The 22383-nt window shown below is 38.4% G+C and overlaps 1 protein-coding gene across 2 annotated transcripts in view; it reads left to right on the top strand.

The window, feature by feature from the left end:
• Positions 1-22383, top strand: part of IL1RAPL1 (interleukin 1 receptor accessory protein like 1) — a 764969-nt gene that overhangs the window by 372139 nt on the left and 370447 nt on the right. The gene's annotated exons all lie outside the window — the stretch shown is intronic.

The raw sequence follows: 22383 nt of genomic DNA, 5'->3' as shown, positions 1-22383 counted from the left end.
AAGACACCCTTGTTCTCCCTCCCTCTTTCAACTTCTTGAAGGGAAGGACAGAAATGTGTGTGAATTAACCCTTTTTTCAACTTAAATATACCTTTTGCCGCTTGGCAAGAGAAGTATTTTGGTGAGAATTGATAACAAATGAGAACGTCTATGCATAAATCATAAAAATTCAAAAATATTTCTTTAATAAAAATGATTAGGAAATATGCTATTTTACTTGAGTACAAATTCAGGGTTATCCTGGCACTATATGTAATGATTAAATGCTTACATTTTACATAAAAGTACCACTGCTTTAACCCTTCTTATTTTTAATGGCTGATGATCTCATATATACCCTCTAGCAAGAAGGACTGTGTGAGGTTTCTGCCTAAGGGAGTACATTAGTTACTTGTTTCATTCCAGTAAGGAGGAGGAGGAGGAGGACCATGATGTCCCTAGAGCAGACCTGGCATGACTGGAACAAGGCTGTATTTCCAGAACTGAGTCACACTGTAATTCCCGTGGCACCAGCCTTCCCGTGCCCGGGCACAGGCAGTGAATGTGCAGCTGATGAATACCGGCAGATGGAGTCTGCTTTCATCAGCCTAGCCAGAGTCTATATGTCACTGAAGAGAAATTATACTAGAATGGAGGCTTAAAATGAGAGGACATACATAATTAAAAAGTTGAGACTCCTTATCATCATGTCATTTTAACCTTGTTCCATTAGCAAAAATAAAATAAGTCACTCAAGAGCAACTGTATTTGAAAGATTCTATTTTAAACTCATATTCCAAATTGTATGTGAGTTTATAATAAGCTACACTGGGTTTCACTGACATTAACTTTCTGTCACTACGCTTTCTGTACTGATATATTGTAATAATTCCTTGTATATTGAGTCAAAGAACTACATTTTACATGCCTTCAAATTGATGTTAATGTAAATATATTCAAGATGTTAATGAATATCCTATTTCCATTTTGGCTTTTCCTCTTATATTCCAAATCATTGCAGGCATTTAAACAAATTACTTTCTGCCCTGCAGACACACTAGAGGTGATTAAAACAATTGAATAACTTCTTGGAACAGTATGAAAGTCTTTCCTGCTTTCACACATGGCTCTCAGAAGAAGAAGATGTACAGCTTGTTAGCAAAGAGACAGAGCTAGTGCTTGTTGCAGTCAGGACCAGGGAGCTCACTGTAGTTCCGTGAAACTGGAAATGTCAGATCTCGGTTTAGTTGTGGCTATTACACATCTGTATAAATATTTTCAGGGTGGAAATTCTAGTGGATCATGTTTGTAGGCTATGCTAAAAGGCCCTCAGTTATGTCATTGTCCTGGTTTTAGCTGAGAGGGTTGATTTTCTTCATAGTAGCTAGTGTGAGGATATGTTTTGGATTTGTGCTGGAGACAGTGTTGATAATATAGAGATGTTTTTGTTCTATGGACTTATTGTTGAGCAGTGTTTACACAGGGCCAAGGCCTTTTCTGCTTCTTGCACTGCCCTGCCAGCGGGATGGCTGGGAGTGCACAAGAAGTTGGGAGGAGACAGACAGGACAGGTGACCCAAACTGACCAAAGGGATATTCCATACCATATGACGTCATGCTCAGTTTATAAGGAGCTTGGGGGGAAGAGAAGGGGGGGGCGGCGGCGTTCGGAGTGATGGCGTTTGTCTTCCCAAGTAACCGTTACGCGTGACAGGGCCCTGCTTCCCTGGAGATGGCTGAACACCTGCCTGCCCATGGGGAGTGGTGAATGAATTCCTTGCTTTGCTTTGCTTGTGCGCGCGGCTTTTGCTTTACCTATTAAAATGTCTTTATCTCAACCTACGAGTTTTCTCACTTTAACTTTTCCAATTCTCTCCCCCATCCCGATGGGGGGGGGGAGCGAGTGAGCGGCTGCGTGGCGCTTAGCTGCCGGCTGGGGTAAAACCACGACAGTTATAAACAAGGGGGAAAATGGTGCTGTATATCACAACATGAACATTCTCCAACAGCTCTGCTCCTGTGATGGAAATAACTGTAGGGTAGTTTTCAGAAGCAAGCTAGGTATACACAGAACCCTTCTCTTAGTGCTGACATGGTCCTCAGTGATGATAAATACCGTAATGTACTGTGTTCTGTGAAGTGCTCCTACAGTATCTATATATTTCAAGAAAATAAAAAAGGACTAAAAGATTTGAGATTTAAAGGTCAGTAGAAGAGTTATGCTCTAAACTTTGGGAGAGGGGGACAGAGTAGTTTGATTTTGGAGATCATAGAATCACAGAACCATAGAATGGTTTGGGTTGGAAGGGACCTTAAAGATCATCTAGTTCCAACCCCCCTGCCGCGGGCAGGGACACCCTCCACTAGACCACGTTGCCCAAAGTCCCATCCAACCTGGCCTTGAACACTTCCAGGGATGGAGCATCCACAACCTCTCTGGGCACCCTGTTCCAGTGCCTCACCACTCTAACAGTAAAGAATTTCTAACATCTAATCTAAACCGACCCTCCTTCAGCTTAAGGCCATTACCCCTTGTCCTGTCACTCCATGCCCTTGTAAACAGTCCCTCTCCAGCCTTCCTGTAGTCCCCCTTAGATACTGGCAGGCCGCTATAAGGTCTCCCCAGAGCCTTCCCTTCTCCAGGCTGAACAACCCCAACTCTCTCAGCCTGTCCTCACAGGAGAGGTGCTCCAGCCCTCTGATCAGCTTCATGGCCCTCCTCTGGACTTGCTCCAACAGCTCCATGTCTCTCCTGTACTGGGGCCCCCAGAGCTGGACGCAGTACTCCAGGTGGGGTCTCACAAGAGCAGAGTAGAGGGGCAGGATCACCTCCCTCGACCTGCTGGTCAGGCCTCTTTTGATGCAGCCCAGGACACAGTTGGCTTTCTGGGCTGCAAGCGCACACTGCCAGCTCATGTTGAGATCACACAAGTGGGTAAGCTTGAGGGACTGTATGATCAACATTTTATTCAACTTCTTCATAAGTCACTTCCTTCTTGAAAGATCTACTTATGCTAAATAAAGCCAGTCTGCTAGTCTTCCCGACAGGGAATTTCACAGAGCCCCGTGAAGGTACCACCAAAAAAAAGAAACCACCAAAAACCAAACCACCCCACCCCCAAAACCCCCCAAAAACCCCCAAAAACACAACTGGAAAAGAGTGGACCAAATGTTCATTCTGGATCCTAAGATGACGGGGCATCAGAAGATCCAATGTTCTGTCATTATGTTAAAACAGACTGTTGGATTTCTTTCAAACCACTTTCTAATTTCATAAAAGTAAATTACATGCTTTATATTTCTATGCAGCCAGCCATTTTTTCTCAGCAGCATAATATAAATTCTTTAAGTCATTGATGACATTTTTCTGGTGCCATCCTAAAAAATATTTTACTTAATCACCTTCTACTTCTCTAAAACAAGTGTGGAAGGTGGGCTGTATTTGGGAGAATGAAGAAAGTGAAAGTGCCTGAGTAACTTTAGTGAAAGTTACCCTCTTCCATCATTTCGATCTAAGTCCTCTGAGTTGTCCGGAGCCTGCTGTAAATACATGAATCTTCCATGCTGTATTTTGAAAACCTTATCTCTATTTTTCCCTAAATTGAAATTCTCAAACTTTGTAAGAAAATATTTTCTTCAGATAAGGTCTGACACGTGGAACTTCTAAATATAGTTTGGGTAAGGAAAAAATTATCAGAAGCAGCATAACAAACAAACAAAAATTACCAAATTTTCCTGATTGTCAGGTAGAAGGATAACCAGTTCTTCCTTATTGTTTGAAATAGTTACAAATCTATTTGTCAGCTTACAGCTGACTTCAGTGGTTTGGAGAGAATAATTTTGTAGCAACTTCTCTATCTTAAAAACCATAAAACAGTCCTCTAGCATAATAACAACTTTGCCCATAAGCTATTCTGCCTGGTTCATGTTATCAAAAATCTTGTGGCTAATAACAGTTATTGAAAAAAAAAAAATTCTTCTGATTAACTACTGAAGTTAGATTATTTGTCTTTGAAGAGGAAAAATTTTCCTTGTCAAGTATTTTGGTCAAAGAACAAAAAAGCATGAACAAGATCATATTCTGCCTCTTGACTAGAGAGAAACATTCAAAACTGTTTAAGAATATTAGGGACTAACCAGTAGCTGGATATAATATTGTGGAGTACAGGTATGGTGTAACAACGATCTCAACACTTCTTCCACTGGCACCAGGCTTTCCGCATTATTTCAGTCAAGCAGTTTCAGCTGTTTGTGGTGCCATCATGTGGAGACTTCTGAGCATTGAAGAGGTTGAATTAGAAGAGCGGAAGAAAAAGAAAAGGAAAGTTGGCCCTCAAACTAGTGCTGGTAAGCCTGAGCTATGAATAGGTGCTTGAACTTAAGCAATTATAGCTCATTTTTGAGTTACCAAACTTCTGATCTGCTTGCCCTCCTCAGGTAGCTTCTCATGGCAGTCACACAATCCACCAGGACTTGTGAGTTTTTTTCTGAAATGGGAAAGAATGTAATTCTGTCTTAGCCTAACACAGCTGAACTAAAAAAAGGAATGACAGCTAATTTCCACTCCCTGACATAGTTGAATAAATGTAAAAATAAATATAATTTTTTTTTTCTTCAAAGCCTTAGTGCTTTCCCTTGGCCACAGTGATCTTGTGTTAAGGTTATGTAGCAACATGCAGGCTGGAAGGTTTTCTGCAAGTATATTAAAGAGACAAGGTCAAGTTTGCAGGTATCTAGGCTCATATGAGTGGAGGGAGACTGTTATGCTCTTTTGTACATGACCTTAAAAATCAGTAAAACATTTGTCTAAGAGTAATTTTAATGTCTTTAGGGTTTTTTTCCCATTTTTTTTTTGAAGGAAAAGTCCATCTAATCCACCTAGGAAGAGACTGAAGTAAGTCACTTCCTTTTTTTCCATAGAGTGAAGATGGGATATTATAATAGTTCCAGAACCACCTTTTAATTCAACATACGTTGGCCTGCACAGATGGCTATGATTCATCATGAGAGCCTATTTATGCTCTTTTATTTAGCTGCGTAGGACAAGTTGTTCTTTAGCAGTTCTTTTATGAACATCCCATTGGATATCTCTATGCATGCAAAGTGGCACATAATTTCCTAGACTTTTTTTTTTTTTTTTATCCCCCTGGGGAAAAGGAAAGTTTGAGCCCTGTAAATCTGCAGTAGATGTTTTCTCAGTTTTCTGGTAAGAGCATTTCATTGTCCTAGTCTTTCTTTATGGAACATAAAACTCAATCTTCTGCTATTTACAATGAAGAAACCTCTTGGCTGATGTCTCAACAGCTGTTTATCACCTTTTTAGATCTGTGTATGAAGTAATTTGGTTTTGAAAGTAACAAGTTGTCCTTCCATTTGCAGACTAGGTTTGAGAGTAAGGACTAAGGAGTTCGGGTTTTTTTTTTTTAAACTGTGGCCATAATAAGTTTATACAATGAATATAAATGTAGAGAATTGTCTTTCCTATAGCACACTTACACTACTGTTAAAAAGCAACATCTTACGCAGGTTAATCTGGATAATTTCTAGGCATGTATCTTATGATTCCACAGTATTGTGGAAAAGAAAGCCCTGTTTTTATCACTAAAAATATAATTTATCCATATTGAGTTTAAAAGTATGGACAATTATTTAGTTTATGGATATTGTATGGAAAATTCAATTATTTAGATTTAGCCTGTGTGCAAAATTTTTGGTAACTTTAAGCAGATTAGCAGGAGATGAAGATTTATGTAAGAGGATGACAGGCAAGAATTTTGTCTCTTTGAATTTTTTATAGAACTTTGATGGAGTGATAGATAGGCCTCTAGTGGACTATACAGATATTCCTGTATGTGCGTATCTCTTACTGCAAATACATGTTTTGCATCACAAGTCTCTTTTTCTCCTGGGTTTTAATTTTGAAATTCGTAGTCAGAATGCTGAGAAAAGATGTAGTATGGTACGTTGCATTAGAAAATTATTGGTGCCTTGTGAAGGGAGCCTAGGAAAGGGAGGTATTGTGTACAGGCAAAAATAAATGCAATAGATAAATTGCAAAGTAAACTAGCTAAGAGAGTACAAATGATCAGGAAAAGAAAGCAAAACACATAAATTGAATAAACCAAACAAGTTTGTTTATTTGGGAAGGATCCATTACAAGTAGGTAACAAGTTATAATTAGGCTACATCTTAAAATCGAAACCTGACAATTTTTTTTCCCCAGTACATATTATTCTTACATAAAAAAGAGAAATTATCGTTGAGTCCAGTGGGCCTCTTAAAAGTTACATAGAAAATTTATTATAACATTGCCTCTTAGCCTTGGGTAAGAAGAAGAATTGGGAATCTGGGGAATTGTAGTACATAACTGTATTGTAGTACAGATATTTACTGAGCTGTGTGACTTTACAGTTTGCAGGGTTAGCATTCTGGTAAAAATACGGGATTTGTAATGGACGGCTTTGTAGTCAGCTGAAGTGGAGAATGCACTATAAACATTGTGTTTTCTGACAGTCTGAGACTTAATGATGGAAGGCAGTTTCCTTTTGACCTTAATTTTTGTGCTGATGAAATGAACTTTGGGCAGACGAATGCTTTGCCTTTCAAATGAGATTTGTGTACTCAGATTTGCATCAGCAACCCAGTTACAAGTGCAATGATGAAAAACGTCCAAACCTTTCTGAAAATATCTAGTCAAATTTCAGCTCAAGTCAATGTCTCTTTCAAACTATAGAAGAAAGCTTTAGTAGCTTTTTTTGATGTTATCTTGAAGCTGATAGAGTTCTTGAAGAAATACAGGGAAGAGGAGGGAAGGTTCAGTTTCTTCAGGAAATTAAGATTAATTTTCTAGAAGGTTGATGATGCTAAAATATGTTTATTTCATCAGTCCTTTTGATTATACTTGTGAATAACTGCTGGTGGTAAAGTTCATAATCTAAATGCTTTATAAACCATCAGCTTTACTGAATGTGGATAGGCAAATTGGATCAAAATTGGTAGACAAAGGTGTTAAGAGGTGTTTAAACATTACTGTTACACTTTGATATTTATATTGCATTAGTACATCCACAGTTACAGGTAGCTCTGGCATGAACAGGTGCACAAAGAGGTGGTCATGGCCACAGGGTTGAAAGTCCAAAGCATGAGAGCAGCATGTTAATAAAAAAAAAAAGATAGGAGAAGAGGCAAGAAAAAGTTCAACAAGTCTGGTTGGTATGACAGATTACTATGAAGGTAAATTCATAGTCTTATACATGTCAACAAGTTTTGCAGACTAAACAGCTTAAAAGGAAGACAAAAAAAGAAAAAAAAAGAAGAAAAATTTTACACATTCCACAATATCTATTTCAGACTTTCTCTTTTTTGAGGGGAAAGAAAAAAAAAAAAACAAAACAACAAGAAAACCCAAACAACTTGTTGAGTACATAAGCTAAACAAATACCTACTTAAAAAAGATTTATAGTTCAAATGAAAATTGCAACTGAGCCGCCTTCCAGGAGCTGACAGGAAGGTATATCACAGTCATACCTGGTGAAAGAAAGCACAGAATTGCTGCTGAAGGATATGCAACTATTCTGGGTTCAGAACACAAAGAGGTCAGCGATTGCAGAAATACATACTGGGATAAGCTGAAATTTTTACAACACTGATGCTCTTGATAAGGGATATATGACAGTAAAATCTGCTTGTGAAGTAAGAAGTTGCTGAACCCGAGTAAGTGTCTTATGTCAAATGATCACAGTAAGAGCCAATAAGTGATGTGGGGTTTCCCGTTCCTTTAAGGCAAATCAAGAGAGAAGCTGAAATATTAGCCAGTGGGAGTGTCTTTCATTACTGTTGTTATACCTACTCTTGCTTACTTATGTGGCACAGTATGAGTGCATGAGTACGTTTTCTGACACAGCACAGATTACGTACAGCTTGACTTGCAGAAATAGATCATCTCTGTCAGTAAGAAGAGAGCAATAAGAAGGCTTTTATCCAACATTATTTTTCAGTTGGAAACCAGTTCTAGGTCAAATTTACCAACCCTGCTAAGTGCTGAAGCCTGTAGACCGATTTTGTACATTACTGGAAATTAAGGCATCAGACAATAACATTTATTTTTTAAAAATCCAGTTTACACAACATTTCTTTCCATACCATTCATTTTAGCTGGGCTTTCTTTTCACAGAAATACCATTTTATAGATATTCCATCCTTATTGGAATAATACTTCTCATCTGTATACCTAAAATAAAATAAAATAAAATAAAATAAAATAATTCTCAGGTTTAACAGAGGGGCATTTAAAAGGAGTGCTCTATTCCTCATAATTCTTTACTTGTGTTCTTACCATAAAACAGCATTTCATTGTATCTTTTGGGGTTTTAGTTTGTTTAAGTCTCAAGAGGCTGTTACCAAGTTACAGGTGTCTTCCCATATTTGTCATAATAAAATATAGAGTATCAAAAGCAATGGGAACTTTAAGTCATTTTGTGACACTATTCATGGATGAAAGTCATAATCATAGTATTACTACAGTGTCTGGTACAGCTTGGAATCTGGCAGTGGTCAGCACTGTACACAGACTCATAAAGGCACTGTCCCATCCCCAAATACCTTGTAAATCACATGGAGCAGAATGAAACAAAGCTATGAGAGAGGGATTTTCAGCATGCAGAACTGATGGACAGCATTTGCTACAGGTTGCAATGTAAGCTTGTAGTAGTCAGAGTCCACTGAATGCCACCAGTGACATCCTTCTGAAGGCAGTAAGACCAAAAGTACTTTTGCTATTCATTGTACTTACCTTCGAACATAAAACGTGAAAATTTTTGTCTCTGCCCCAACCTTAAGGTGCTTGATGTTACATGATATAATTTTATATTGCCTCACAGCAAGGGACTAATGGTGAATTTTCCTTATTTGAATGTAGTGGTAGTAATCAGATAATTCATTCTGCAAATATATTCTCCAATAATCTTGAAAGGATTTGTTTTACCTTTGAGTTTCTTTATTTATGTGCCAGTAACATTACATAATCTAAATCAGCCAACTAGTGAAACTAGTGTGAAGTAACTCCTCTGTTCTGTGTTTGCCTCCTGTCGTGAATCCTATTATAAAGCTGTCAGGTACTCCCTTCCTGTGGCATAAAAAAACCTTTTCTGACTCAGCAGGATGAAAAGATCCTCTGTTTTTTTTCCGGTTCAGGACTGAGTGGTGCCTATCCTAGATCTCACAATAATGTGAACTAGTGGGAAGAAAAAACTCGACATTTGGAAGAGAAAAAGCAAAATAGTTTGGTAATAGGATGCTTTCTAACAGATGTGGAGAGGTTGGTATTGTTAAAATAATTGGGGAGGGAAGATATATTCATGTTTATAATGCAGATGAGAAGTTCAAAGGTACACGATAAATATTATTTATCCAGATGTTTGCAGCCCATCTGTGCCTTTTCGTGTATGACAATTCTAGCAATACAGCTAGATCTTCAATGCCCGATACCTCAGTCTTAACATTGAAAGGTGTTATTTGAGTGAACAGGAGGAGAAGCAACTGGAAAAATGTTAAGAGACTGTTCTTATATGTACACACATATAAAAAGAACTGCCCTGTATAAAATGATTTGTGGTTTTCCCAAATGTGTGTAGAAAATGGAATGTAAATTAATTTTTTATCAATTATTACAATGCTTTTGTTTTCATCTTTAATTTGTATGTCTGTGAAGATGCACAATTGTGTTTGCCTAAAAAAAAATGTTTACATAAGAGCTTTCATAGACAGGAATTTTTCTATTAAAAATTATCAATGAACTAGTATCAAGTTCTGATACACAAGCTTTAACTTACATTGCATTTCAAGGAGTCACTTAAGGGAAGGCATTGCCAGCTGGAAGTACTTTTTAATGCAACTTACTGTTTGCTCTTACAGTCATTCTTTTTATTCCAGATTGAACCTCATAATGTTGTACCAATATTGTAATTGAAAAATCTAGTTGAAACAATTAGCACCAGAAATGCTGCATACATAACATGTACTTGTATTTGTACAGATTGTGGCATGCTTTCTTAAAGGATAGTATAAACATTTTTTAACCCTGCTCAAAGGTATATTTTGGCAAAAGCTCTAAGAGCTATGCCAATGCTCTGGAAAAAATCCTTTTAAGTAATCTATGCTTCCTATTCTCTTACAGGATGTGTAAAATCTCTTATCCTTATTTCCATCTTCTGCTTTGCTCTGCTAAAAGCATAAAGCTTGTGTTTCTCTTCATTCTTCAGGAAGTTATTTGCATCTGGAGGCTGACAAGTTAAGGAAGTCAGCTAAAGCTAAGGTCAGATGAACAGGAAGAGTAAAGCTTGGCTGTGTGCCCCCAGTCTAAGCTAACATTTCTAATTTTAAAATATGTATTACAAGAAACATCAGAGTCATCTGATGATGTCATTACTGTAAGTTTTAATCCTAGTCACAAGAGTCATCCATGAACAAATCATACCTCTTAAAGGGTTCAGTCACCTATCTCCTTAGCTTGAGTTAATTCTTTCTCTGTTTTCAACTTTACCAAAACACATGACCAATAATCAACAATTCTGCTTAAAGAGGAATATTATTATTACTGAAAGTAATAAATGAGGAGCAATTGCTCCGGGCTCGACTGATCTGGTTGTAACCTCTGCGCGTGTGCTTAGACTAAGTGCGAAGTGCTTCATGTCAGCATGCTATAGCAGCTATCCTGTCCAGCAGATTGAAAACAACCAAAGGTTCAAGTGATCAGTGCTGAGAAGAACAGATCCAGAAAGCAACAAACAAACCTTCACAACTCCTTGTAAACGCAGTCTTTTAGAGTGAACTTCATTTCCCAGCAAAAGCATCTTGTTGAAAAATTGCATGTTGTATTGATATTAGTACAGAATAGGTTATAGAAAAGCTTTTTGCATAATTCAAATTACTCTCTTAGAGAAAATGTAACCAAACTGATGGATTCAGAAAAAAATATCTATACATGCTGGCAAAGAAATATCTACTGTAGCTACTTACCTGAAATATCTTTTCCCAGTGGTCCAATTAAATTTATAGTGTGGCACTAAGACTCAATTTTTTTTCCCCATCAGAAAAGTTTTTATACTCTGAATTATACAGTGACCTTGTTTATATCATAAACTCCAAAATAAGGTGACAATTCTGTCATGTATTTCATGTAAAGCATTTCAAAGAAGAAATTAATGCTATGAAATAAAGCAGAGGCTTTTAGATAATATATATTGCATGTTTGGTGTTTTTGAAAAAGTGACAAATAATGTGTTACTTTTCTTGAATTCATATATTTTCAGGGAAAATACTTCAGTGAAGAGGCTATAAAATGCAAATGTAAAATTAATTTGTTTTGCAGATATCTATTTTTGGAAAGCAGAGCGGAATCTGCAATTACTTCTCTCTAAATAAAATAAAATAATAATAAAAAAAGCCTGCCATCTCTATGGAACATTATATGATTTCCAGCAGAGCCATTTGTTTTTTGGCAGCATGAATGCCTGAGTACAGCAAAATGAACCAAAAAAACTTTTTTTGTGATGGCTAAGTACTTCAGTAATCATGTAAAGCCAATTCATGTTAGTATCTCATAGTGGAGTTTTTTTGTTGTATTCAAAATCGGTGGCATTTGAATAGGTTGGGAGGCAGACTAGCATACTGAAAAGTTTCATGAAAAACTCATCAGCAAACTGCCTGGCATCACTGTTGGGGAACAGCTGTAGGAAATACGTTTTGGGGTCCTTGGGCTACTAGTCAAGTCAGGTACATGCTTATTTGTCTTCACATCAGGTTGCTTAAAACTAGACTTTGTAACTTCCTTGGGATAATTCAAATCTTAAGGAGACCTAAGGCAGGGTGCAAAATTTAAAACTTCATGGAAAGAATGGCATGGCAGGATTTCCAACTCATTCATACTCAGAGAACTTTATCTCAGAGAAAGACATGATACAACTACCTCTGCAGGTCACAAATAAATTACAAATTAAATAAAGAGAATAAAATGAAATGTCTTTCAGCTTATGTAATTTTCCTTCAGAAGGTCTTGAACCAGAACCATTTGTCTAGGGGAAGGCATGTATGAGATCACCATGAGAAGTCCAAAGCTTAATTTGTGACTCTTCATGCAAAACACAAAGCTGGGTCTGACAAGAGTCAGGTGCTTACCAGTTAGCGTTTGCAGTCTTGTTGATGGGTTTGCCTCAGAGTGAAGTCAAATATTGACTGTTAAGTAATTGGAGTTGTGATACAACACCTAAGATTCACAGCCTGCAATGGTTCTTTCCAACCATTGAGTAGGTACCACTGTCTTTCTCTTTAAAATGCTGCATACCTGTGGTCTTGCAAATATTTAGGTTGGGCTTTTGTGCATTCTACTCGTAATTTTCACTCTGACACACTGTAAGAGTGTCTAAACTGAATAAAATTTATTTTATGACAAAACAACAATAAAAAAATCGCAGGTTTTTTGTTGGCTTTAATGTTTACATACAAGTCATTGTATATTGGGAAAAAAAAGTATTGCACTCTATGGTAATAATCCTTCTGTTAAACAGTAAGATACTACTATAAAGACTTTATTGTGTGATCTCAGACACTGCCTGGAGAAAAATTTGTTGAGGTTTAAACAAATAATATAGGCATGGTTAGTCTTTAAAAGACACTAAGGAGATTAAAATGACAGTTTGGACTGTATAACTCCACTTAGGATTTATGTTCAAGGAGCCACTGGTAACTCTACTAGATAAGAGCCTATCAATTTTGCAGGAAAATATTACTTTGGTATTAATTTTTAATCATTTTGGAAAACACCATGGGGCTTTAACATAAAGAACAGTACAAATTCAATACCACACTTGTGTCATTTGTATTATGTTGGTATCTGTAGATGGAAATTATAATCACATTAAAATATGCGTCACAGTAATTTCATAAAACTAAGGTCTTTCTGTAGGAAAAGGCCCTTCTGCTGTAGGACACAAAGATTTTTAAAAATACCTTGAGTTATTTTTAGTTATTTTATCAACACAGTAGATTTGTTTGTTATTCACAATGACGTATTCAATACTCTAATTAATTTGTATATTGTCAGCCTAAAACCTTTACTTTCATCCAGTATTCCTTGCTTCTTTACTTGAACAAATACAATAGATACCACCACTCTGAAACAGAAAGTAAGTGTAACTAGTTAAAAGATTTGAATATGATTATGAAATACTGCAATTTTTTGTTTTTTAAAATATGCCAGAACTGATGTTGAAGATATTGTGATATCTGGTTCATGGGAAATATATGACCTGTGGCTGAGGCGAAGTGCAGTTGTTCTGGTTTGTTATGGCTGCCTGCAGATCCCGCTGGGCTATTGCAGTCCTTCTGTGCACATATGTAGCTAGCTTAGAACATCCCTCATCTGAGAGAGGAAGAGGTACTTGAGAAAGCTAATATAAAATGCACGACTATTATTGTTTTTAATTGAAGGCTGTCAATCACGATACTTTTTTCCTTGGCTTAAGGAATTCCATGAATTTTCTGGGTTTTCCAGTAATAAAAGTTTGGGAACATCTAAGGATTTAGTGCTGACATGAATTTCTTCTTTTCATAATCAATCTGGAGAAAGACTGTAGCAAACACTACGGTCAGAGCTATTGAGGTGACCAAGCACTAGTGCAAATAAAGCACAGAGGTATTTACATGGCCTAGGCACAGCTGAAAGATTCAGCATATGATCTTGTTTGACTTTTACAAGAAAAGAGAGAAACAATGTCAACAACATTGTTTAAATGCTTTCCTAAAAGCATTTTGAATTTGAAAGTTTCTAAGACTTGGGTATATTTGTGAAAAAACTTACATGTGTGATATTAAGGTGATGCCAGCGCATTAAGGCTCTCGGGGAAAATGTCTAATAGGGAATTATTTTCAAATGTTCATCTGTAAATTGCCTAGTACATACTTATCTTTTGAAGAGTTGCTACATCGTTTGGAGTCTAATTTTAATCACTGAAGGATGAAATGGGAGAATTTTAATCCTGCTTTAAGTGTGCAGTACTAACGATGGTGTTGCTACTGATACCTCTGTAACATATCTGACAAAAGCTGCTGGACAAGTTGGATGAATCATGCATTTAAAACTCAATAAGCTTTTTTTTTCTTTTTTTTCTTTCTTTTTTTTTTTCTTTTTTACCATGTTTGCTTAGACTGTGAGAATCCTGTGGACTTTTCATGACTGTGATGAAAACTACTAGTACAAAATGAGGCACAGTTTAAATATAATAAGAGGAAGAAAAATAGAGAAAGGCAAAGATGTAATTAAGTATTATGTATGTACTCACATAATCATAACCCACATCATAAACCAAATGTACATGTGTGAAAGTACCAAGAAAGGACCAGCTTATATATGAGTAGAAGTTTTCCATTTCATCATCTTGGGGGGTGGTGGTGTTAATTTCTGAATCTCAGACCTGGTGATTTTATGTGTGTGTGTGTGTGTTTTTCTGAGAATAGTTTTCCTTGTTCCTTTTTGAACAATGGGGAGAGGAGGCCCTCTTGAAATTAGGATGTCAGTAGAAGAAAGCTGAAAAATTCTGCTAGCTTGAATGTTCATTGCTACCAGATTAGGAGCATCCTTAATGCTCTTTAAGCCATGCCATACATATACTTACATTTACACTGATACTTACACTTATATAGTCACAATGAATATATATGCCAGAGAAAAATGATACAAAATTTTAACATCCACCTACAAATTTAATGTGTTTTTTCACACAATTCCTTTTTTTCCTAATGAGGTCTGTAAGACATGTGATAGGTAAATCTGAAGTCTGCTGCACTGAATTTTTCTGAATATGTAATTACATGAAGCTTAGAGGCAAAGAACAGAGCTCTATTATGAAAGTATGGACAACTCATGCTGATATAAGGGGTTTTATTGCTGCAACAACAAATGGTTCTCAGATAGGGATTAATTCCTCTGTGTGCTTCCTGACTAAATAATTACTGATGTCTAAGGCATTGAAAGATTTTGAGAGCCTCTATGCTGCATGATGCTGGCTCATTTGTGCCTATTCTGGCAAAAGCTTCAGAAAATGGGACTCCTCACCAATGTATGGGAAGGCATATTGGATTACGGTGTGGGTTTCAGTAAGCCAAAGACACAACAGAGGAAGACCACCTTCTGCCTAGCAAATTGAAATTGTAGATACAATTCACTCTGTGTTTTACTGCATCAAATCTGCTTCCCAGCTTCTTACCTGCTTGAAATGGTAGAAGGGAGGGTGGGAAAGCAGGGAAAAAAAAGAAGCGGAGGAGCATCTGTAGGGCCTCAGTTTTGCAGACATTTGACATCTGAATAACCCTCAGCATGTGGGTGGTCTTATTAACTTTAGCCATTCAAATTCTTTAAAATAAGCTTTTGTGTCAGTATTTCAGGATCAAAGTTTTAATATCTGGAGAAGACCTGCCAAGACTATGGCAGTTAGCACAAAGTGGCACCCGCTGACAGCTATGCATCCATCTCTTCCTCCTCTTCCTTGTCAGGTTCAGATCCCACTGGGAAATGCCTCAGCAAAGCCAGACTACAAACATTAATAAAACTTCCTATAAATAAGAACAGAACTCAATAAGGAAAAATACACTTTCTAGTGAACGGAAAGAAATTTGGAAATGAAAATAGAAATGAAAACCAAGTATTTTGTATGCCTCCTGAATTACCAGCATAGTACAACTGAAGTGGGAATACACTGTTTTTTTTCCCTACATAAAAATCAGCATTGCACAGTGCCTCGTCTAATAACAAAAATGTCTTTTTAGGATGTGTGGGAAAGAAGCAAGATCAGAATTATTTCAAGAAATAAATGTTTCACTGATTTGTTTTACTGGATTTATAAATCAATGCTTAGGGTGTTTAAATATTAATTCACCTGTTCTCTATAGATCTCTTTTAATACCCTCTGAGTGTTCTGATATATGTATGCAGTACTTGATCAGATGCCTGGGAGAAGAAAAATAGCACTTTTGTGTAAACTCATATACATCATACACAGCTTTGTCTTGTAGTACTGCATGTTTTTGTTTCTCGTTTGTTTTTTGTTTGGGTTTTTTTTTTTTTTTAAGAGCACACTAAATATTCTGGTTAGTGATTTTTAATAATTTCATAGGAGAGAGGTAGTACCTTTTCAAGATAAATCAGGAGAGGGAAAAGCATGTTTTTGACAGCTTGTCATCTGAAATTATGAAAATCGAGCTAATCATTCCTGTGTAAAAGGGGAACTGAATACAGATAAAAGCTTGTTTACATGCACTGTTAATTTTTTTTTTTTGTTTAAAACCTAGGTAAGTAATCCAAGCTGTAAGTGGTCACTTATCTTTAAGTAATAAGATATTGAAACTGAGGGGTTAGAAATGCTCAGATTAGGGATTTCTGAACCCACAGAAGACAAATGGGATTATGAGGTAAGTGTAGGTAATAAGGAAAGGGTCTGAGTCCTTTTATTAGTCTCGCTAAAATATACCTGTGAAGTTCAACCTCTCTGTCAAAGGAGAGGAAGTGTGTTTTGGTATTACCACTCCTTTGTGATACTTCACCTGCCATATGTTTAATATATTTCAGTTATTAAATTTAATTATTAATATTTTAATTAATATTGCAATATTTGCATTTATTGGAGCAATGTCATTTTGTAAAGGTTACCTATTAACCGTATATTTTATTGTCACTGGACTGGATACCTGGAGATGACCAAATACTGATTTTATACCAAAAAATAAAATATGTATGGATATGAGAATATCTGCTGTGCAAAGTAGTAAACATCAATGCACATACAGATTTTGTTCACTCCCAGTAATGTCTTTGATAGCAGCTTATAAACTAATGATGGTGCAGTGACTTCTCAAGACACAAAAGCAGCAGTAGCTCACAAATATCTTAATTGTTTCTCTTTTGAAGTCATATAGATGCCAGAGTGATTTCAACAGTGCATGGTTCACGCTTTAACCAATTTTTAGTTTTAAACCCAGCTGTTTTTACACTCAAAATCTTCCTGCCTCCTCCAGTGATCTGTTACACTCAGTCTTGTTACGGGGAAAAAGAGGACTACTCATCATATGTAAGCCAAGAACAAAGCCAAGAACAGTTAAAATCTTAACAATCAGATATTAAAATAAAGAAAAAAGGAAGGAAAAAAATAAGAATAATACTAGTACAGAAAATAAAAATATAACAGATTTTAAACACTGTAGTTAAAATTGCTACACACATAGATTCTTGCATCCATGCCTTTATCTGCTTTTATGCTTATTCTTCCACTGATCCTCTGAGTCATGAGGCCATTGACTCCAGTGGGAGTGGGAGTTTTGTTCAGTCACTGGTTGGTACTGAGGAGATCCCAATTCTTTTGGGATCACAGTAGGAAAGGCACTGGCACTCAAACTAGTTAACTGAATTGTTGTATAAAAAATAGAAGTAGTAGAAAAAAGAACAGCAATCTTACATGCCTTCTGATGCTGGGAACCTTGTTTGCTGCAGCATCGGATGAGCCACTCCTAATTGTTTATTATGCTTAATACATACTTATATATGTTTAAAATTATGCTTAATAGTACTTCGTCTAATTGCATGACATGAGAAGCCCAAACGAAAACTGGAAAGTTCTGAGACCTTGCAGAACTGACAGAAAGCGTGTGATCTTTTACTAATGATGGCAATACTGTGCTATTTACTAGCCTCATAGCCTTCGACCAACCTGCTAGTCTTTGGTGAGATGACTGGCTTGGTAGATGAAAGGTTGTACTGGGTTTGCATGGCAAGGTTTTGGTAGTGGGGAGGCTACAGGGGCGGCTTCTGTGAGAAGCTGTCAGAAGCTACTTCCCCTAAGTCCAACACAGCCAACGTCAGCCAACTTCAAGATGGACCCGCCGCTGGCCAAGGCCGAGCCCATCAGCGACAGTGGTGGTGTCTCTGGGATAACATAGTTAAAAAGGGGAAAAAATGGCTGTGCAACAACAGCAGCAGAAAGAGGAGTGAGAAGATGTGAGAGGAACAACTCTGCAGACACCAAGGTCAGTGCAGGAGTGGGAGGAGGTGCTGCAGGTGCCAGAGCAGAGATTCCCCTGCAGAAGATCATGGTGAGGCAGGCTGTCCCTCTGCAGCCCATGGAGGTTGATGGTGGAGCAGCCCATGGAGGTTGATGGTGGAGCAGATATCCACATGCAGCCCATGCCGACATAGGTGGATGCGCCCGAAGGAGGCTGTGACCCCATGGGAAACCCGCGCTGGAGCAGGCCCCTGGCAGGACCCATGAATTCATGGAGAGAGGAGCCCACGATGGAGGTTTGCTGGCAGGACTTGTGACCCTGTGGGGGACCCACGCTGGAGCAGTCTGCTCCTGAAGGTCTGCACCCCGTGGAAGGGACCTATGCTGGAGCAGTTCATGAAGAACTGCAGCCTGTGAGAAGGACTCACATTGGGAAGTTCATGGAGGACTGTCCTGCGTGGGAGGGACCCCAGGCTGGAGCAGGGGCAGAGTGTGAGGAGTCCTCCCCCTGAGGATGAAGGAGCGGCAGAGGCAACGTGTGATGAACTGACCAAAACTCCCATTCCTCATCCCCCTGTGCAGCTCAGAGGGAGGAGGTAGCAAAAATCAGGAGTGAAGTTGAGCTCAGGAAGAAGGGAAGGGTGTGGGGAAGATGTTTTAAGATTTGGGTTTATTTCTCATTATCCTACTCTGATTTGCTTGGTAATAAATGAAATTAATTTCCCAGACTTGAATTGGTTTTACCCATGATGGCAATTGCTGAGTGATCTCCCTGTCCTTATTGTGACCCACAATCCCTTTGTTGTATTTTTATCTCCCCCTGTCCAGCTGAGGTGGGGGAGTGACAGAGTGGTTTGGTGGGCACCTGGCATCCAGCCAGGGTCAAACCACCACGAGAGGAGAGCAGTGGATGTTGTTTACCTTGTCTTCAGTAAGGCTTTCAGCACTCCCATAACATCCTCATAGACAAGCTGACCAAACAAGGACTATATAAGTGTGGTGAATTGAAAACTGGCTGCAATACTGGGTTCAAAGGCTGTGTAGGGTCCTGCACCTAGGGAGGAATAACCCCAAGCACCAGTACAGGTTAGGGGTTGCCCTGCTGGGAAGCAGCGCTGCAGAGAAGGACCTGGGAGTCCTGGTGGACAACAAGCTCTCCATGAGCCAGCAGTGTGCCCTTGTGCCAAGAAGGCCAATGGTATCCTGGGGTGCATTCAGAAGAGTGTGGCCAGCAGGTCGAGAGAGGTTATCCTCCCCCTCTACTCTGCCCCAGTGAGGCCACATCTGGAGTCCTGTGTCCAGTTCTGGGCTCCTCAGTTCAAGACAGACAGGGAACTACTGGAGAGAGTCCAGCAGAAGGCTGCAAAGATGATGAGGGGGCTGGAGCATCTCTTGTATGAGGAAAGGTTGAGAGAGCTGGGTCTGGTTAGCCTGGAGAAGACTGAGAGGGGATCTCATCAATGCTTATAAATATCTAAAGGGCGGGTGTCAAGAGGGTGGGGCCAGACTCTTCTCAATGGTGCCCAGCGACAGGCCAAGGGGCAAGGGGCACAACCTGGAACACAGCAAGTTCCATCTGAACATGAGGAAAAACTTCTTGACTTTGAGGGTGACTGAGCACTGGAACAGGCTGCCCAGAGGGGTTGTGGAGTCTCCTTCTCTGGAGATATTCAAAACCTGCCCGGACACGATCCTGTTCAACCTGCTTTTGGTGATCGTGCTTTAGCAGGGGGTTGGATTAGATTATCTCCAGAGGTTGTTTCCAACCCCTACCATTCTGTGATTCTGTGATTGACAATGCAAAGTCCAGTTGGAGGCCAGTCGCTAGTGATGTACCCGAGAGGTCAATACTGGGGCCAATACTGCTCAACATCTTCATTAGTGACCTGGATGATGGCTCAGAGTACACCCTCAGTGAGTTTGCAGAAGACACAAAACTGTGCTGAGTGACTTTTAGACCAGGTGGTTGTACTGCTATGCAGAGGGACCTCAACAGGCTGAAGAAATGGGTCAAGAGAAGCCCTGTGCAGTTCGACAAAGGGAAATGCCAAGTCCTGCCCCTGGGGAGGGCCAACCAGCTGGAAAGCATCTCTGCAGAAAATGACTGTGGGATCCTGTGGACACCAAGTTAGACATGAGATACCAGCGTTCCTTTGTAGCAAAGGTGGCCAACAATGTCCCAGGTTGTATGAGCCAGAGTGTTGCCAGCAAGTTGAGGTAGGTGATCCTGTCTCTTTGCTCAGCCCTGGGTCCAGTGCTGGGCTCTGCAGTATGAAAGAGACACGGAAAAACTGAACTGAGTCCACTGAAGAGCCACCAAGACCATTTGGGCACCAGAGCATCTGTCATATGTGAAGAGGCTGGCACTGCTCAGCCTGGAGAGAGGAGGCTCAATGGAATCTTGTCCATCTGTATAAATACCTGATGGTGGAAGTAAAGGCAACAGAGCCAGACTCTCATCAGTGGTGCCCAGTGACAGAACAAAAGTCAATGGGCACAAATTGAAACACAGGGAATTCCACTTCAACATAAGAAAAATCTTCTTTACTATGAGGGTGGTCACACTGGAATGGGTTGCTCATCAAAGTTGTGGAGTCTCCATCCTTGGAGATATTCAAAACTCGGCTGCACGTGACTCTGAGCAACCTGCTGTCACTGACCCTGCTCTGGGCAGGGGATTGGACTAGACGATTTCCAGAGGTGCCTCCAGCCTCAGCTCATCTGTGATTTTGTGATTTACTGAGCTGCACAGCTACACTATTCACTTGAGGGGTTTTGTTTTAAGAAAAATATCTCCTTTTAAAGCTTTCTTGTGAGAAAACCAAGATTGTCTCTTATGTTACCTTAAAATGTTTTATTCTACAATGAATGGAGAGGAAGAATTGCCGTGCAGCAACGTAAGTATAACTTGCTCCATTTGTAGCCTGTGTATGCTAATGACTCTGTGTATGATCTTGTTTTTCCTTTTAAATTCCCTTATAAAGGACTTGTTTTATAACTAATTTCTAATAGCTGGGAATGTCATAATGTGGATTTATATTCAGTAGAATATTAAGATCTTCAAAATACTTCTTTCCTGAAAACTTTAAGTTGTCACAGAGATGTTTTAAGATACTGAGGAACTGAAACTCATGTGCTAATTATTACTCTGCTGTTATTATGTTATTTCCATGAAGGTCAAAATGCATCAGTGAAGGTTAAGAAAACACTTCAGTAGTAACTGAAACTTAATTTTTATATTGCCATTCTCTCCAAGTATAAAAAGAAAAATACAAGCCACAGTATATATGGTTTTTTTTTTTAAAGTAAAATTTTGCATTGGTGATGCAGCATAAAAATTGGCATCTTAAAGTACTGTTGGTTATTATAAAAGCTTTGAGATTTTTTTTTGCCAACCCTGTACTTCTCCATCAATGGTTGCCAATTACTAGAACACTGAGAAATGTCCACTTTGGCACACATTTTTTTCCTCTGTTCATTTCTGGGCTGGTTTCATTTTTTGTAATTGTTTGTATTTCAGTAGTTTAGGTAATTGTCAGGCAGTGTGCACTTCAGAACCACTTTGCTTATTGTGCAGAGGTTTTTTTACGCTTTGGTTTTACAACTTTTTTTATTTATCTGGATTTATACATTTGGAGCAGGTATGCAAACTCATCTAATTAATAGCTCCCATTCATTAAATACTGTTTTATGCTTTGAGTATCGATGAGATTGATGGAATGGTAAATAAAGCCTTCGTATTAAAAAATGTATGTAGCAGCTTTATTCTTTGAGAAAAAGAGTATCACATATTTGAAGTACTCCTTTTCATCAATACAAGCACTGCATCACATTTATAAAAAGCATGTAAAAAGTGCTGAACTGATCTAGTTATCAAAGTGAAGATACAATTGAATATTGTAAGGACCTTTAAAAGACTTGAAATTATCCTAGTGCTAAAATCCCATTTCTGATTTTCACAGTGGGTAACAAGGAACTGCTTATAACACTACTCACAGATATCTTTAGATTTTGAATTCATGTGATCTAATGACCCTTGTAAAATGGTCAGTGAGATACAGTGAGGTAGCTTATATGCCTGTGAAGGTGTGGTTTTTTGCTTTCACCATCCTATAGTTTGTCTTCTAATATATTACTATTATTATGATTATTAGAATTATGATTTCTGAGTACTAGAATTAGCAGATGACATCCTGAGTCTCTAGCTAATTTTATTACATTGATCTACAGGCGGGTGAAAGATAAACTTTTCCTGCAGCTGAAAGAGGCAAAGTACTGGAATTGTCTTCAGAAAATTACAGAATTTATAGAAATCACACATTTGTTGTGTTGCAGTTTTTATGCCATTGAGAGTTTCGTTT

Source organism: Grus americana, chromosome 1 (assembly GCF_028858705.1).
Source record: "Grus americana isolate bGruAme1 chromosome 1, bGruAme1.mat, whole genome shotgun sequence".
NCBI classification, from domain to species: domain Eukaryota; kingdom Metazoa; phylum Chordata; class Aves; order Gruiformes; family Gruidae; genus Grus; species Grus americana.
Note: the sequence above shows the minus strand (reverse complement) of the source record. Positions and strands in the feature narration are given on the sequence as shown.